At 42.4% G+C, this 18,607-nt stretch overlaps 1 long non-coding RNA gene across 1 annotated transcript; it reads right to left on the bottom strand.

Moving 5' to 3' along the window:
- Positions 1-17,684: 17,684 nt before the first annotated feature.
- Positions 17,685-18,366, bottom strand: LOC132125214 (uncharacterized). The gene is made up of 2 exons (XR_009426870.1): positions 17,776-18,366; positions 17,685-17,744 (listed from the first exon to the last, which is right to left on the bottom strand). It is a non-coding gene; the product is annotated as an uncharacterized LOC132125214 (long non-coding RNA).
- Between the last annotated feature and the right edge of the window lie 241 nt (positions 18,367-18,607).

Raw genomic sequence — 18,607 nt, 5'->3', positions numbered from 1 at the left:
CAGCCCCTTTGCTCAACAGTTTTGATAATTCGGCCCGAAGTATGTGTGCTACTTCTGTTTTGACCGTAGTTTCGACGCGCTGAAAAGCGCGGTGGGCGTCGAGAAAACTGTAGCGAGTAGCCTCTCTTTATAATGCCTAGCACCCAATCCGAAACCCCTGGAAGCGCTGACCATGCATCTGTATGAATGGCTAAGGGCTGGATGCGACACGCGCTCTGTTGACTGGGCAACGGCGGCGCTCGAGTGTGCTGCACATCTGAGGCGGGGAGCGCGCTGATCACAGCGGGCAGATGCTGACGAAATGCAGGCTTCGAGAAGGATGCCAGGCGAGTCCTCAGAGTCACCATAGGCATCAACTCGCAATGAGGACATCCGCCATCAGCGAGCGCGAGCGCTGCATGGTCTTCATCCAGACAGGAGACGCAGATGACGTGACGATCTCCTTCGCTGAGCGGGGTTCTGCACGAGCCGCACGAAGGCATCTTTAAAAAGACGCAGCTCTTTTGTGAATGTGCGTCGCAGGGCGAACACACACACAGAATATTACAGAACAAGGATTGTAAAGGATATGGGCGCCGGATAGCGCAGCAGGAACGGCAGTGAAAGGCGGCGGTGCCAGCGGATTCAGGATGGCTCGTCCTGCTGATATGCTCTTCCAGACGGCGCTTGCTTCCTCGTGATCCAGCGATGCGTGAGCTTCGCTGAAGAGATGAAAAATCAGGTGAGTCAGCCTTTTCGAGCTCCTTTTATAGGTTGAGCCACACCCGTTTCGGCGGGAAGTGGCAAGAAGGGCGCGAAGCGCCCTTATTGGTCTGATGTTGCATCAGCCTGCGCTCGATAGGCTGTGCAGTTGCCGCAGAACAAGCCAATGAGCGAACGAGCCATCACGCCTATGGCTGTGTACTGCTGCAAATGCGCTTTACAAAAATACAAAATTAAGAATAATTTTTTGCTTCAGTATTTCGTGAAAAGAGACTTTTCCCGTAGCGTCTTAGCTAAGACGCAGTACGAGAGAGCTCTCGTAAGAGAACTGGTTTAGTCTGTCTCTTAGTGCAAATGAAAGTAGATCCCCACAAAGACTGTAAAAATCTAACTGTAGACTTAGCCATCTGCACCATACCACACAAATGGAAAAATGGTGTGCACATCATACACGGAAATGAAGCGGTCCTTCATTGACATTCCACCTGTAAGTAAAAGCAACACTTAAAATTACAGTGCCCTGTGTAATCAAGTCACCTTTATTCATTTTGTATAAGACACACGTTGTACAATACAAGATCGTTCCAAGAAGATATTTAAAAAAAATTTAATAAATTATGACACATTTTAAATTTTTGGGTGAATTATCACTTTAACCAATTTAAATTCGCTATAGCTTTAAACTCATTTAAATTCACTCATTTGTAAAGTGAGTGTATCAATTAAATATCATCACAATGCATGTTAACTGAACTTTTTTTTTTTTAATTCTTTTAAGGTTGGCACTAATTAGTGCTGTACTTGAATCACGAGACAAGCCAGAATCCACATGTCCTGGTGCTTGGTGACAAGGAAAACTCCCCCCAAGTTTTTATTATTTTAAACGGGTAGGCGATGGAACAGGAGACAATACTACAAGCAGTCGATCTGTGTTTCAAACTTTTCTTAGTATATGACATCTACTACCTAAAGCCCTCTGCTCCCATTTGAGAGTTTTTGGAACATAGTCTTTAATAGTTTCTTCTACACACTGTCTCCTCCTTAAAATCTTTGTATTTAGTAATCAGTAAAAAACTTTTTTATTTTATTGATCTTCAGTAGTTTGGTCCAGCAGTATATATTTTATTTTATTATATGTTATGTTCATTTTATTTGAAAGTCGTAATATTTGCCAAGTATGGTAACCCATATTCAGAATTGGTGCTCTGCATTTAACCCATCCAAGTGCACACACACAGCAGTGAGAAGTGAACACACACCCAGAGCAGTGGGCAGCTATATATCCAGCAACCAGGGAGCAACTGGGGGTTCAGTGCCTTGCTCAAGGGCACTTCAGCCATGGGTATTGAAGGTGGAAGAGAGCGCTGTTCATTCACTCTCTCCACCTACAACTCCTGCCAACACCAAACGACCTTTGGGTTACAGGTCCAACTCTCTAACCATTAGGCCATAGCTGTGAACTGTATTTGCACATTTGTGTGTTTTGATATGAATATGAATTGGCACATTTGTACATCTTGAAAATGTCAGTTGTATTTTTATTTTTAACTTTTAACCCAACAGGATTTTAACCCAATGGGTTGGGTTGAAATAACCCACAGATGGGAAGGTGCTATACCAACCCATAGTTGGGTTACAGGGGGTGGTGTTGGCGCAGTGGAAAAGATGCATGCCTTTGGTGTGAGAGACCCGGGTTCAAATCCACTGTGCGACACCAATGTGTCCCAGAGCAAGACACTTAACCTCTAGTTGCTCCAGAGGTGTGCAACCTCTGGCATATGTAGCAATTGTTAGTCGCTTTGGATAAAAGCGTCAGCTAAATGAATAAATGCAAATACCAACCCATAGTTGGGTTACAGGTTGGGTTAAAATGGCACAGTTTTTTTTAAATACACTTTTAACATCAGTCAGTCAAGCTTTATAATAATCAAGTATTATTTAATATAACTTAAGTAATTAGAAGTAAATTTGATAACCATGTTTGAATGCATATTAGTCATTTTAACTGAACATTTTAACTTGAGAGGTGGTTGTTTTATATGTCATTCAATGTTTCTGACATTTTGGAAAAAACTAACAAAAATACTGATAGGATAATATTGATACGGATTCTAATAATAAGACCTACAAAACACACTAAGGATTACTAAGGATTAATGAGCAGCTGGATTCATGAATATTAATCAGGTTTTGTGTGTTCGCTTGAACCGATTTGCTGAAATCAAAACAGGGACGAAAATAGGTGAGCGCCAGCCAATGGGATTGCCGTTTGTGCATTAACCCCACCCACTACTGGAAAACCCAGCTGTTCTTAAAAGCTGAAGACTTCCATACATACAGACGGTTGGTCTGGGAATGCCCCCGGGAACGCCCCGTCACGTGATGTAGATTTAGCCCGTGGGGGAAAACATTGCCTTGGCGCCAATTGAAATACATGGGACAATCATGCCGAAGAGTTGCTGTGTCGTTTTCTGTACCTCCAATAAATAACAAATTATTAATTAAAGTTCTACATCCTTCCTAATAAACATACAGAACCAGAAAGGAGGACAAAATGGCTTCAAGCAATAAATTGTGAGGATGATCAAGGGAAGTTGTGGAATCCCAAGACTAAGCATGTGTGTGTTTGCAGTCTGCCTTTCATCACACTATTGTGTTCATTATAACGTTATCAAAACTGTGTAAGGTTGTTTCAGAAAGTGGCATGCATATATAATTAGCCTTATTATTCTTCCTGAAGCAAAACTAAAAAGCGTGAGGAAACGTAACAACTTGGTTCTGTGTCTGAACTTTTACACTTTCATTCATAAATTCACCCCGTCTGTGTTTGCGAAGCGACACAGATAGAATCACGTAATCCAGTCACAAATGGACCTACAACAGAACATCACGGAATATGGCTATTTTTGAATGAATACATCTACAGTAGGGCTGTAAAATTAATCAAATATTGATATGGACTAGTGTATATGAATATTAAAGTTAAAAGAGACTAGAATAGTTCTACGCGTCTCTGGGAATGAGCGCTCAATATGTGCATTTTTGTCATTCAAATACACACAATGTTCGCTGTGTTTTCCCCCACGCCGACTCCGCCCTCAACTATGACTAGATGCCGACTGTATGTATAGGACAGGAAAGATACTTTTCAACAGGTCCGTTGGGGTTTTCCCCCTTTGAGCTTCTCTACGGACACCAGCCCTGAGGGGTGCTAGATGTCCTGAGAGGAACTTGGGAGGAGGGGCCATCTCAAAGCAAAAACGAAATTCAGTATGTGCTGGACTTGTGAACAAAGCTACACATTTTGGATGGCTATCAATGGAGAATTTGTTACAAGCCTAGGACCACCAGAGCCAGCTGTATAACAGGGGAACTAGATTACGCAAATTTGCACTGGGAGAGAAAGGACTTGTATTACTCCCAACGTCAAGCTCTAAGTTAATGGCTAAATGGCAGGGACCGTTTGAGGTCGCACGACAAGTCGGAGAACTCGATTATGAGGTAATACGGTCTGATAGGAACGGGGCACGTCAGATCTATCACCTCAACCTACTAAAAAATGGAATGAGGTGGAATCAGTGATGTTGGCCCACAATCCCTCTCCCTGGCCCCAGGGGGAGATCACCTTTCACCGTCCCAGCTCACTGATCTAACGAAATTACAGGCAGAATTTGCCGACGTGTTCTCGCCCCTACCCGGCCGTACAAACCTGATATCATATAGAGACAGAGCCAGGCGTGGCGCTTACCTGAGCACAAGAAAAAGGTAGTTCAGGCTGAATTAGGCGCATTGCTTGAAATGGGAGTAATAGAAGAATCCAATAGTAACTGGGCGAGCCGATAGTTTTAGCCGATAGCATCTGAGGGCTGTCCTGAGGTCACTGAGGGGAGCTGGACTTACGGCCAACCCAAAGAAGTGTGCGATTGGGCGTGTGGAAGTAAGGTATCTGGGCTACTATCTGGGACATGGACAGGTACATCCCCAAATTGGCAAGACAGCCGACAAGATCTGTCCATGTCCCAAGACCAAAAAGGAGGTAAGACAGTTTTTGGGGCTGGAGGGATATTATAGATGGTTTGTTCCTAATTATTCGGACCTCACCAATGTCACGGTTGGTTAACCGTGATCTCGGGGTGTTTGCACTTCGTGGTGAAATCTGTGTGTTTCGCGTCTGCACTGATTAGCTTGTGGGTGTCTCCGTTAATTGTCATCAGCAACAGCTGTCACTCATTACTCATCCACTATATATTGGCTTGTCTCACATCTTGTTTTTGTGAGATCGTTGTTATTTGTTTAATGTGGTTTCCCTGTCCGTATGCTTTAGGGTTGTATGCGTTGGATGTCTGTGTTACCTTTGAACCTCATCCACTCTTCGCACGTTCACTCAGCGGCAGGGAAGCCGCTAATCGACTCTCGGAACTCCGGCAAGGCTCTTCCTCCGTCACTGATTACTCCATCGAGTTCCGCAACCCTGGCGGCCGCGTGCCAGTGGAACGAGGCGGCGCAGTGGGATAGATTCCTGCATGGGTTATCCGACCGTGTTCAGCAGGAGATCTACTTCCTCGAGCTGCCCCCCACTCTCAACTGACTCATCAAACTGGCTTTACGAGTTGACGCAGGGATTAATCGCTTGGGCCGCCAACCCAGTCCTTCAAGATCTACCATCTCTCCTGCTAGGGGGCACTTGAGTCGAGAGAACACGGTCGGTTCTGTCGACAACCACGAGCCCATGCAGGTGGGTAGAACTCGGCTGTCCCGGAGGGAGAGGGAACGGCGGAGGTCCCAAGGACTGTGTTTGTACTGTGGAGGCTCTGCTCATAACACCTACTCATGCCCGGTAAAAGAGCCAGCCCGGTAGTAAATTTGAGGCTACTATCGGGTGGGATCTCCGCTGAGAAGTCCTCACCTACATCATCGACCCTCCTTCCTACATCACGAGTGTTACGCCCTTCTGGATTCCGGAGCCGAAGGTAATTTCATTGATTCATCACTTGCACATCACTTGAACATTCCTGTCCTTCCTGTGTCTCTCCCCATCCATGTCACCGCACTCAACGGCCAGGAACTGCCTCACGTCACGCACCATACAGAACCCATCACACTGATCACGTCTGAAAACCATCAAGAAACCATATCCTTTTTTCTCATGGACTCCCCTGTTGCTCCCATTGTTTTAGGTCACCCCTGGTTGTCCAAACATAATCCACGAGTGGAATGGGGTTCTAACACTTGCACATTGTGGAGTGAAAGATGTCATGAGTCTTGTCTGGTTTCTGCTTGTTCTGTTGTCCCTGTTTCTGTCTTTCAGAAGGAGAACATGGTTTTGCCAAATGTGCCCGTTGAGTATCTGGACCTGAAGGAAGTGTTCAGTAAGTCCCGTGCTGCTTCTCTTCCTTCGCATCGTCCCTACGACTGTGCTATAGACTTAGTGTCAGGTAAGTCTCCGCCTAAGGGCAAGTTATACTCTCTTTCTATTCCTGAGAGGGAGGCCATGGAGAAATACATTTCTGATTCCTTAGCCTCTGGGTTCATCCGTCCTTCCTCTTCTCCAGCGGGGGCGGGGTTCTTTTTTGTGGGTAAGAAGGATAGTTCTCTGCGACCTTGCATTGACTACCGTAACGCCCCCATCTGGTTGCCCACCGAACCGTTTATTTGTGCCGGAGGAGTTAAGGTCCGAAGTTGTTCAGTGGGGTCATTGTTCTAATATGGCTTGTCACCCAGGGATAAGTAGAACTAATGGGTTAGTTAGACAATGATTCTGGTGGCCACATATGGCTCGCGATGTCCGCGATTTTGTTTTGGCTTGCTCAGTTTGTGCCAGTGGTAAGTCATCTAACCGACCTCCTGATGTGCTTCTTCAACCGCTGTCTGTCCCTTCGAGACCTTGGTCACATATCGCTCTAGATTTTGTTACCGCCTTCCCGCCCTCTAATGGCATGACGGTCGTTTTGACCGTAGTGGACCGGTTCTCGAAGGCGGCACATTTCATTCCCTTGCCCAAATTAACGACAGCCAAGGAGACAGCGGTCACTGTTTTTGATTTTTCTGTTTTTCGGTTATATCACGTGTGTCGGCTTCATGGCCTCCCGGTAGACGTGGTTTCGGACAGGAGATCTCAGTTTATATCCAAATTTTGGAAAGAGTTTTGCAAATTGTTAGGAGCGTCTGTTAGCTTGTCTTCGGGTTATCATCCCCAAAGCAACGGTCAATCTGAGTGAGCCAACCAAGATTTAGAGAGGACGTTGCAATGTTTGGTCTCCAAGAATCCTTCTTCCTGGAGTCAACAACTCTCTATGGTGGAGTACGCCCACAATTCGTTGCCAGTGTCAGCTACGGGCCTCTCTCCGTTTCAGTGTAGCGTAGGGTACCAGCCACCAGCGTTTCCCAGTCTGGAATCTGAAGTCGCGGTCCCCTCCGCTCACGCGTTTGTCCAGAGGTGTCACCGCACCTGGACCAGAGCCTGCGAGACTCTGCTCCGGGTGAGGGAGCGCACTAAGGCCAAGGCCGATCGCCACCGGTCAAAGCCTGCCGTCTACGTCGTGGGTCAAAAAGTGTGGCTTTCTTCTAGTAACATTCCTCTGCGATCCGTTTCTAATAAATTAGCTCCCAAATTTATCGGCCCGTTCACTATCACCAAGATCATTATTCCGGTGACAGTCCGCCTCAAACTACCTCCGGCGTACAGGAGGATACACCCTGCCTTTCATGTGTCCAAAATTAAACCCGTGTTTTATGCACGTATTAATCTGCCTACTCCGGTTCCCCCGCCGCGTCTTGTAGATGGGGAACCGACATATTCGGTTAATCGTATTCTGGACTCTAGACGGAGGGGACGAGGATTCCAGTATCTGGTGGACTGGGAAGGTTACGGTCCGGAGGAGAGGAGTTGGGTACCTGCTAGGGACATATTGGATCACTCCCTTATTGATGACTACAATCAGCAGGAAGGCCCTTCTGGGAACTCCAGGAGGAGTTCTTAGAGGGGGGGGGGGTACTGTCACGGTTGGTAAACCGTGATCTCGGGGTGTTTGCACTTTGTGGTGAAATCTGTGTTTCACGTCTGCACTGATTAGCTTGTGGGCGTCTCCGTTAATTGTCATCAGCAACAGCTGTCACACATTACTCATCCACTATATATTGGCTTGTCTCACGTCTTGTGTTTGTGAGATCGTTGTTATTTGTTTAATGTGGTTTCCCTGTCCGTATGCTTTAGTGTTGTATGCGCTGGATGTCTGTGTTACCTTTGAACCTCATCCACTCTTCGCATGTTCACTCAGCCACGGACATTTACCTTCGGCTCTATTCCCCGCAGTTCCTGTGTGTGGTTTAGCGAAGTCTGCAGTGTGAGAGAGAATCAGGAGACGAACGGTGAGTGAGTGGTTTGGACGGAAATTATCAACACCTGTCTCTTGTTTCAGTAATTGGCGTGGAGAGAGTATATAACGCCAGGAGAAACAGGAGCTGTCGAGAGAGAAAAGGACTGCTGACGTGTGCCTGAACCGGAAGGAGTAACCTGGAAGTGTTTGTGATACTGTGTTGATGTCAGAGTCAGTTGATGTAAAAGTCATCATTGGTGTTAGAAAAAATTATTTTGGTTAATAAACCAAAACCACAAGCACTTTAGTTAATCCATGTTAATCCATGTATTTATGACCTCAAGGTTAGATTATTGTAATGCTTTATTGGGTGGTTGTTCTGCACGCTTAGTAAACAAACTACAGCTAGTCCAAAATGCAGCAGCAAGAGTTCTTACTAGAACCAGGAAGTATGACCATATTAGCCCGGTCCTGTCAACACTGCACTGGCTCCCTATCAAGCATCGCATAGATTTTAAAATATTGCTTATTACTTATAAAGCCCTGAATGGTTTAGCACCTCAGTATTTGAATGAGCTCCTTTTACATTATAATCCTCTACGTCCGCTACGTTCTCAAAACTCCTAGAATACCTAGAATATCAAAATCAACTGCAGGCGGCAGATCCTTTTCCTATTTGGTGCCCAAACTCTGGAATAACCTACCTAACATTGTTCGGGAGGCAGACACACTCTTGCAGTTTAAATCTAGATTAAAGAGCCATCTCTTTAACCTGGCAAACACATAACATACTAATATGCTTTTATTATCCAAATCCGTTAAAGGATTTTTAGGCTGCATTAATTAGGTAAACCGGAACCGGAAACACATCCCATAACACCCTATGTACTTGCTACATCATTAGAAGAATGGCATCTACGCTAATATTTATCTGTTTCTCTCTTGTTCCGAGGTCACTGTCGCCACCAGATCCAGTCTGTGTCCAGATCAGAGGGTCACTGCAGTCACCCGGATCCAGTACGTATCCAGACCAGATGCTGGATCAGCACCTAGAAAGGACCTCTACATCCCTGAAAGACAGCAGAGACCAGGACAACTAGAGCCCCAGATACAGATCCCCTGTAAAGACCTTGTCTCAGAGTACCACCAGGACAAGACCACAGGAAACAGATGATTCTTCTGCACAATCTGACTTTGTTGCAGCCTGGAATTGAACTACTGGTTTCGTCTGGTCAGAGGAGAACTGGCCCCCCAACTGAGCCTGGTTTCTCCCAAGGTTTTTTTCTCCATTCTGTCACCGATGGAGTTTCGGTTCCTTGCCGCTGTCGCCTCTGGCTTGCTTAGTTGGGGACACTTCATCTACAGCGATATCGTTGACTTGATTGCAAATAAATGCACAGACACTATTTAACTGAACAGAGATGACATAACTGAATCCAATGATGAACTGCCTTTAACTATCATTTTTGCATTATTGACACTGTTTTCCTAATGAATGTTGTTCAGTTGCTTTGACGCAATGTATTTTGTTTAAAGCGCTATATAAATAAAGGTGACTTTGACTTTGACTTTAGATTTTAATTGCTTAAATTATTTCTATGAATTAATAATATGTTATCATGTTTATTCTTGTAAAAAATAAGTGTTTATTCTTTACGAAAATAAGGGAAAAATTAGGGACCAATCCAAATATTTGTTTTGCTTCACCTATTTATGTAGGCTACAATTATAAAAAAATAAAATAAAATATTAATATTAATAAAATAATGTCATAAAAAATGCCATCGGCCTGAATAAATTTGACCATTATAGAATTGTGGCTTTAAAGGTTAGTGATTTAGGAGGTGAAAATACTGTAAAATTAAAAATGGCATTGGATTTTAGAGCATAACAACTGAAGGTCTATGAAACATTAGCCAATAAAGCCTTTTTTTAAACAATGGAACTTAAAGTTGTGAAAATTTTATTTCAACCATATAGGGTGTGAATAAATAAAATGCATACTTTTCAATTGAAGAACACTTATAAAGTAATGGTTTCTTCTGGTGTTTGGATTTGTACTTCAATATAATGAGCTCCAAGTTTAGGATTAGCCCTAGACTAGTTTTTTTTTCTCTCTCTCTTTCTCTCTCTCTATTTAACAGCATTAACTTACAATGAAATACGTCTTCCTTCAGGCAGACTGAATGATTTCCTGCCTTCCTAAATGTTGGGCTCATGATCAATAAGTTGTATTAGCCTCAGTCTGATTTAGTAAATTCAAACCACAGACGGTGAAGCTGCGTCAGTTAGCGGAGTCCCACACGCTGTGAGGCGGGAGCAGCTGCAGAAGATTCTGCTTGGTCTTAAAACCTTCCGCAAATGCTATCCCACTAAACACTGGACGTCGGTCCGTCAGTCCATGACCATTTCTGAACATCTATTCGACATCCAAACTAGGTCCAATATTTGGACGTCCAACCATGACCCAACTTGGACGTCATTTTGACATTCAACATTTGAACTGGGTAATTACATGAAAAAGACGTCACTCTGACGACACATTGCGCAGTGGGATATGTTCACAAATTTTTGTAAAATAATGATTAATTATAAATTGATAATCTGTTATTATTACTATGGTCTTTTGAAAATAATAATATGGGCTGCAAGAAAATAATGAATATAAAGAGTAGGGCTGCTGAGTACAGGCATGTTTCAACCCAGTAGCATGACAGCACACCGTTACTCACAGCCAAAAAACAGACAGAATTCAGTTCAGCTGGAGGGGGTTGGGTTTTTTTGGGGGTAGTTCTGTATAGCTTGTGGGGGTCGAGATAAAGGTGTAAATCTCTTGCTCTTTCATATGGACAGTGTCTTATGAAGGGAACTGAGCAGGTTTAGATAGGACTCGTGGTCTGCCCCCACGTAAGATTTTTCTAGTAACAAGTTAATTTTTCATTATTCATCTAATCAGACGTTTATATTAAATTTACATAATCAGGTCTTCATATATTCCACGCTCAAGCACATGCATTAAAAGACATTTCAAGCTTTCTGTAGATCAGTGGTTTTCAACCTGTGGGCCGCGGCCCCCTAGTGGGTCGCGATGGTATTGCATGTGGGCCGCCAAATACTCTTAAAAGAAATAATAATATTGTTCATATATGTAAAAATGTCATAACATAATAACATAATTTCATATATAATTAAATAAGAAAAAATAAATATTAAACTGTAACTATGCTTCCACTATTCAAGCTCACTGATTGGTTTAAAAATAAACTGCTAATTTATCTTAGATATTTTTGCTGCATATGCTACAGAACAACAGCAGCCAAGCGGTGCCAGCCTGAGTTTTTTTCTGTTAATTGCCAGTTCATTTGATAAAGACAGTTAACAATCTAGCTTCTAAGTACTAAGTTATTAACCCAACAATAGGGGGTCAGTTAATTTTTGTGCAGTGGGCCGCGCAAACATGTGTTTGGTTGTGTGGGTCGCGAGTTAAAAAAGGTTGGGAACCACTGCTGTAGATATATTTTTCAAATAACAAATAAGAATAAATGCTGCACATCGCACTCAGCATCACATGTGCCGTGCAAATCTTGCACACATTTTACACACCTGCATTTAAACCTGCAATTTTTTAAATTAAATTATATGAAAGCAAGTAGGGCTTTGTGATAAATCGATTTTATCTCGAATGTGTAATTTACATAGTTTTTTGTTTGTTCTGACTGGAGCGAGGAGCGGATTTCTTTAAAAATCTGAGTGTCGTGGTTTTCACTCGCTCCAAGAGTGCTCCATTACCAGTACAATTCATGCCAACAGCCCGTAATATAACTGCATATTCAGCAAGAATTCACGTTAAACATATTTAGCTATGGCTTGATCAGAAGGTTATAATGACTGCAATAGTCGAGCGGGAAGTTACAGGCTAGTTCTCAAGGAGTTTGTCTGTTCCTTTTACTGATTATTTTCTGGTTAAAGCATGATTTGAACAGATACAGCACATTCAATTCAAGTTCAATTCAATTCAAGTTTATTTGTATAGCGCTTTTTACAATACAAATCGTTACAAAGCAACTTTACAGAAAATTATGTTTCTACAATATTTAGTAGTAGCTAGTAGTTTGTGCACGTTTGACAGGATTTTAGAAAAATAAAAATAATAATAATAATACAAGACGTAGTCAGCTAGATGATGAACTATCAATATTATTAATTAATAGTAATTATATGATGCAGTCACACATGTAGCAATAATTGTTAGTTCTGTTTGTTGATTCAAGGTTAGGATCATCTTGGGTCCTCTGAGAGTCAGCATCATCTCTTCTCAGGTGTTCTGGATCCAGACTGGAGCTTGTGTAAATCCTAGTTACCACGGGATGTAAATCCCGTGGCAAAACATAGAAACAAAATAGAGACATCATTAGCATAGCTGCTGATCCAACAAAGTAAAATTAGTTTAACCCAAGCTAAAGAATAAAAATGCAGATGCAACTACACTCACAATTTAAGAGATACATTATTCGAATGCTTGGCGAAAGAGATGCGTTTTTAATCTAGATTTAAACAGAGAGAGTGTGTCTGAACCCCGAACATTATCAGGAAGGCTATTCCAGAGTTTGGGAGCCAAATGTGAAAAAGCTCTACCTCCTTTAGTGGACTTTGCTATCCTAGGAACTACCAAAAGTCCAGCGTTTTGTGACCTTAGGGTGCGTGATGGGTTGTAGCGTGGTAGAAGGCTAGTTAGGTACGCAGGAGCTAAACCATTTAGGGCCTTATAGGTAAGTAATGATAATTTGTAACAGATACGGAACTTAATAGGTAGCCAGTGCAGAGACTGTAAAATTGGGGTAATATGATCATATTTTCTTGACCTGGTAAGGACTCTAGCTGCTGCATTTTGGACTACCTGTAGCTTGTTTATTGACGAAGCAGGACAACCACCTAGAAGTGCATTACAATAGTCCAGTCTAGAGGTCATGAATGCATGAACTAGCTTTTCTGCATCAGAAACAGATAACATGTTTCGTAGCTTGGCAATGTTTCTAAGATGGAAGAATGCAGTTTTTGTAACATTGGAAATATGATTTTCAAAATACAAATTGCTGTCTAATATAACACCCAGATTTCTGACTGTAGAGGAAGTAACAGTACATCCGTCTAGTTGCAGATTGTAATCTACAAGATTCTGTGTGGTGTTTTTTTGGTCCAATAATTAATATCTCTGTCTTATCCGAATTTAATTGGAGAAAATTATTTGTCATCCAATCTTTTACATTTTTAACACACTCTGTTAGCTTAGATAATTGGGAAGTTTCATCTGGTCTCGTTGAAATATATAGCTGAGTATCATCAGCATAACAGTGGAAGCTTATTCCGTATTTTCTAATAATATTACCAAGGGGCAACATGTATATTGAAAATAGAAGGGGACCTAGGACGGATCCTTGTGGCACTCCATATTTTACTGATGATAAATGAGATGACACCCCATTTAAGTAAACAAAATGGTAGCGATCGGACAGGTAGGATCTAAACCATCTTAGAGCCTGCCCTTGAATACCTGTATAGTTTTGTAATCGATCTATGAGTATGTCATGATCTATGGTGTCGAACGCAGCACTAAGATCAAGTAAGACTAGAAATGAGATGCAGCCTTGATCTGACGCAAGAAGCAGGTCATTTGTAATTTTAACAAGTGCAGTTTCTGTGCTATGGTGGGGCCTATGTGCTATGGTGGGGCCTAATTCACACACAATCGCTTTCGCAATAATGCATTCAAACAAATGTAATCTTACAGTGCTAGCTACTACATTATCAGTATCTGATTTTGAATGATTTTGAAATCTTTAAGAACTTCATCGATGTTTTTAGATAAAATAACTGACGAAAATGTACTGTTATTTTCATCACAAACAAAATTTGCACAGCAGAAAGCAGTAATTATAGATGTAATGCTTACAATGTCATGTGGTAGGGGAAAATGTTTACACAGAATAGCGACATTGAAAGTCTCCTGTTATTTTAGATTTTTTTTTATAGGCTACGTTATGAACATAACATTTCAAACATACTGAAATAATTTATCCACGGAGTGAAGGCGGAGCGGTGTTTCTGGTATCAGTGAGTGCGGAGAGTAAGTTGCTGCCGCTCCGCTCACAGACTCAGCTGCTGGGTGAGAGACGTTTCACCATAGGAAAAGAAGACCGCGGCAGCACAAGCACAACATAACCGCCAAAAAGCAACCTGCAGCAATGCCCGTTGCTCTGCTCGCCAAGCCTTACTTTTGCAGGTCGCATGGCAGTAAATAATACGATGATATGATCATGCAGTCAACCCAGCTAGAAATTTTTGGTTCTAAAAATGTTTTTATAACATTACCAGGCAGTGTTCTATTAATGTTTTTAGCGGGTGGTTTTATTTAAGTTCCCAGAACGTTCTCTTTAAAGGTAGGATAACATTGACTACTGTTATAACAATGTTTTCACTTAACAGTTTTATGATGTTTTTAGACAATAACTTTTTTTTATGTTTCCAACAGGTAGTTTTATTTATGTTCCCAGAATGTTCTTTAAAAAGGTAAAGTAATGTTATACAATTGTGGTTACAACATTTTTCCCCCATGTTCTTTAAAAAAAAAAAATTTGCAGGTAGTTTTATTTGAGTTCCCAGAATGTTCTTTCATAAGGTAGGGTAACAGTCTCCAAAAAACATTCTAAAAATGTTAATTAAAAATATTGTTAGGACATTATTTTCCCCATGATGTTCTTTTCAAGTTTTTTGCGGGTAGTTTTATTTGAGTTCCCAGAATGTTCTTTCAAAAGGTAGGGTAACATTCTCCAAAAACATTCTAAAAATGTTAGTTAAAACATTGTTAGGACATTAGTTTTATTTGAGTTCCCAGAATTTTCTATTTAAAAGTTAGGATAACATTCTACAGAAAACATTCTCAAAATGTAAAGTAAAACATTGTTAAAACAGGTCAATTGGGAAACTTCTTGGAGGAGTTGGATGTGCTGCTATCAAACTTTCCTGAAGATGGTACTCCTCTGGTACTGCTTGGTGACTTCAACATCCACCTAGATAAGCCCCAGGCTGCTGACTTCAAAACTCTGCTCACCTCATTTGATCTCAAGCTAGTGTCTACTACAGCGACTCATAAATCAGGCAACCAACTGGACCTCATCTACACGTGCTGTTGCTCTGTGGACAACTCTTCAGTTGCTCCACTGCACACCTCAGACCACTTCCTCATTACTGCTAACCTAGCACTTACTCCTGAAGCGCCTCACACTCCAACGCAGGTCACCTTTCGACGGAACCTACGCTCACTCTCTCCATCTCGCCTATCTTCTGTGGTTTCATCCTCACTTCCTGCACTCTCTTAGTTTTCTGCTCTGGACACGAACAGTGCTACGGACACTCTTTGCTCCACTTTAACATCTTGCTTGGACAACTTTTGCCCACTGTTGTCTAGACCAGCACGCACCGCCCCATCTGCCCCCTGGCTGTCCGAGGTTCTCCGTGAACATCGCTCTAAACTCAGGGCTGCAAAGAGGAAATGGCATAAATCAAGAAACTCTACTGACCTCAGTGTGTATCAGTCTCTCCTCTCTTTATTCTCTGCAAATCACGGCTAAAACATCCTACTACTACAACAAAATTAACAACTGTTACGCTCGGACACTCTTCAAGACTTTCTCTTCTCTTCTTAATCCGCCGCCACCACCTCCTCCATCGACTCTTACAGCAGACGACTTTGCAGTTTTTATTCACAAATAAGACAAGAACCATCAGTGACCAATTCTCCACACCACAGACTGAGGACAACTTTACAATGACCGACGCACACTCTTTCTCCTCCTTCTCCCCACTCTCAGAGATGGACGTTTCCAAACTTCTCCTGTCCAATCATCCTACTACTTGTCCACTTGATCCGATCCCCACTCACCTCCTTCAAGCGATCTCTTCCTCAGTCATACCTTCACTTACTTACATTATCAACTCCTCTCTTCACTCTGGAACATTTCCCTCAGCATTCAAGCAGGCTCAGGTAAGCCCACTGCTTAAGAAACGATCTCTAAATCCAGCGCTTCTTGAAAACTACAGACCGGTATCCCTTCTTCCATTCATTGTGTTGTGGCAAAAACAATTACTAACAAATAGCATCTCAGTGTAAGAGACAAGGAATCAAATTATATTTAAGGAAAAAAGTTTATTTTCCTTAAAGAGGTGCGTTCACTGTTTCAGCAGCTACCCTGAAACACAACAGACCAGAATCACACTGAAAACAGACAGCCTGTCACGCTGTCTAGTCTCTGTTTCCCTGGGTGTCCACTAGTGGGCTCACTTCCCCTTAGGCACTTCACTGTAGGCACTACAATTCCCACTAGCCTTGTCCCTTCATCACTGTAATTGCACTCCTGCTAATTGCACCAGGTGCCTTCACTTAATTGTCATTAGCCTCCCTATAATTACCAGTCCTTTCCTGTTGTCTGAATGGAGTCCTTACCCTTCGTTTCCTTTCGTGATCCTGTCTTCTCGTCCTCCGAGTTTCCTCGTATTCCGAGTTCCCGTTTCCTTTCCTGTTCTTTGTTTGTTTGTTTTTGGACTACATTCTGGTTTTGACCCTGGCTTGTTTTTGACCACGATTTGGATTACCACGAATTACCACGTAATCCCCCGGCCTGATCTTATGCAGAAACGTCTCAGCAACCTTCTTCTGGGCAGCTTTCACCTGCACAGAACTGTTGGATAACAGACAAGACATTTCTTTGCAGTAATTCAACATTTCATTTTCAGACACATCCGTTGATGGAAGCCTGCGTTTTCCCCCTTCTATAGTCATGAATGGTGGTCTACCAAAGAGAATTTCGAATGGGCTCAAATTTGTTTTGACTCTCTTTCTCATTCTCATGTACATTAACAAGGTTGGGAGTGCTTTCACCCATGAGGGTCCAGTTTCCTCACAACACTTTGCCAATTTGTTCTTTACTGTCTGATTTTCCCATTCAATAGCGCCTCCACTGGCGGCGTGATAGGCGCAATGTGTTCTCATATCAATTCCTAAGAACTGACCCACCTGTTTTATTGCCTTATTGACAAAATGTGTACTCAAACAGCCCTTCTAGGTCTGGTTGGGATACCAGTTGCGTTTTGACACCTTGTGCCACATTGTGTGTTTTACAGATAACACATCTTTTAAAAAAATTCTCAGTTAATATTGCAGCTAAGCCCTTGGTAAACCACAATTCTTTCATCTGTGCAATCATTCCCCCTTTTGATACATGGTCTAACCCATGTGTCAACTTAGCATAATATTTAAAAAAAGAAATGTTTGGGAAAATGGGGCGTTCCAACAACAGATCTCCACATGCTATAAACAGCCTGATGCCTTCCAATTGTTCTTCTCAGCTCCTGTGGAAAAAGGCTGCATGCTCTGTAAACAAGGAGAAATGTAAAGATTAATGTCAACTTGTGCGCAAGTGGCTCTTTTACTATTATCTTCATTCTGATCCTCAGCCATATCAGCTCTAGTGTTTCCTGTTGAAATGAAACTTTTATCATTAGTATGCGCTGCGCACTTACAAATCGCAATTTTGTCTGGCAATAGAATAGCCTCGGGCAGGTCCAATACCAGAGACGCGTTTAGTATCGGCCTCCCTTCTAATTTCAAGAATTTTCTGTGCTTCCACAAAGCACTAAAGTCATGTGTGACCCCGAAAGCGTATCGCAAGTCTGTGTATATCGTCACGCATTTATCTGCCACCAGTTTACACGCTTCGGTCAATGCAACCAGTTCCGCTGACTGTGCAGAATAGTGTAATTTGTCAGACATCAGAGTTTCAAATTCGGTCGTTACAGCATAATCCACTTTATTTTGACCTGTTTGTGGATTTTTCGAGGCAGACCCATCCACAAACAGGACATTGTCACAATTATCAAGCGGTATGTCTAAAAGGTCTGGATGTGGTGTGCACACCTTTTCGAGCACTGACAGACAACAGTGATTTTCCTCGCCATCCTCCTGTGTGGGCAGAAGGGTAGCAGGATTCAAAGTTGTGCATCATTTTACAGTTATGTTTGGCATGTCCAACAAAATTGTATGATACCTCAGCCATCGGGCTGTAGACAAATGTGACGTTCTCTGCTCTTGCAAAATCATGGATACTGCGTGTGGAACCATTGAAGTCAAATCAGAGTAGCTTAAATTCTCTCGAGGCCATCACAGCCAGCTCGGCCGCTGCCGCTGCTCTCAGGCAGTGTGGAAGTCCTGCAGCTACAGCATCAAGTTTCGTTGAAAAATAGGCCAAAGGTCGCAGTCTGTCACCATGAGTCTGCAAGAGACCAGAAGACATCATTAAATAACACTGCAATTGTTGTTCATTCAAACTCACAGAAAGCACACACACATTCTCTGTCCAGAAGATCTTGTCAAATTTCACACTTTCATTCTCCACACCACTAAACCAAGTTTCTTCATACTTTGAGTCTTACTCAACTACGACATGTGACGTGCATTGCATTTTATCAGGCTTCATAAACTCTGTGTTGATTGGTGTTGTTCGATTGTTAGCCAATTTCAAAATCATCTCTGCCCA

Source organism: Carassius carassius, chromosome 43 (assembly GCF_963082965.1).
Source record: "Carassius carassius chromosome 43, fCarCar2.1, whole genome shotgun sequence".
Classification (NCBI taxonomy): domain Eukaryota; kingdom Metazoa; phylum Chordata; class Actinopteri; order Cypriniformes; family Cyprinidae; genus Carassius; species Carassius carassius.
Note: the sequence above shows the minus strand (reverse complement) of the source record. Positions and strands in the feature narration are given on the sequence as shown.